Below are 990 nucleotides of genomic sequence, written 5' to 3' on the forward strand. Positions count from 1 at the left end.
CTTAGCTGGGTGGTAACATGTTCGCCTCCCATGCGAGCGGACCCGGGTTCGATTCCCGGCCTGGTTGGAGATTCTTCTCCGCACGGGGACTGGGTGTTATGTTATCATCATTCCATCCTTATCACCAGCGCGCGGTCGCTCAATATGGCATCGACTGAAATGCACTTGGAGGCCGAAATTCACCGGATGGGGCCTCCCGGCCAACGATGCCATGCGCTCGTTTTCTTCACCTAAGGGGAGCGCGGTATCGTAATTTTACATATAACACAAGTAATGAGTCATGTACATAAAAAATTTAGCCAATGGCCTTGCCACAGTTGTAACACCGGTCCCCGTCAGATCACCGAAGTTAAGTGCTGTTGGGCTGGGCTAGTACTTCGACGGGTGTCCATCCGGTCTGCCAAGCGCTATTGGCAACGGAGTGCCAATCCGCCCTTGTGAGGCAAACTGAGGAGCTACTTGATTGAAGAGTAGCGGCTCCGGTCTCGGAAACTGACATACGACCGGGACAGCGGTGTGCTGACCACATGCCCCTCCTTATCCGCTTCCGCATTCCCCTCCTTATCAGCTATGGGCTGAGGATGACATGGCGGCCGATCAGTGCCGTTGGGGCTTCATGGGCTGTTCGGGAGTAGTTTTTTTTATATAAAACGTTTGGTTGAAATTGTTCCAGACGTTTCTGGGCTATGCTTTTACGTCACCCTTTTTTTCCGTTTGAGGAAGGTAGTTCTTATTCATCCCACATTTCTTCTTTGATATAATAAATGACATGTGTACCAAGCGTCAACAATTACTGCCAATCGATCTTCGGAAGGGTTTTGTCTTCGCGTGCGCTAGAAGTTCTTTTAGGCATCTTCTTCGAGAAGAGACGAGTTTCCTCTACGTTGAATATGGTTTGGCTGATGTAGCCACCGTCTTCTGTCATTGCCTTGAGTTTCTCTGGATAAAGCGACGAAGTTCCTTATCAGCGCTTGCCGCCTCTCCATTTTC

At 50.1% G+C, this 990-nt stretch overlaps 1 pseudogene; it reads left to right on the forward strand.

Annotated features, from left to right (window-relative positions):
- Nucleotides 1–298: 298 nt before the first annotated feature.
- On the forward strand, nt 299–416 carry LOC126204795 (5S ribosomal RNA; annotated as a pseudogene).
- The last annotated feature ends 574 nt before the right edge of the window (nt 417–990 follow it).

This window comes from Schistocerca nitens, chromosome 9 (assembly GCF_023898315.1).
Source record: "Schistocerca nitens isolate TAMUIC-IGC-003100 chromosome 9, iqSchNite1.1, whole genome shotgun sequence".
NCBI lineage: Eukaryota > Metazoa > Arthropoda > Insecta > Orthoptera > Acrididae > Schistocerca > Schistocerca nitens.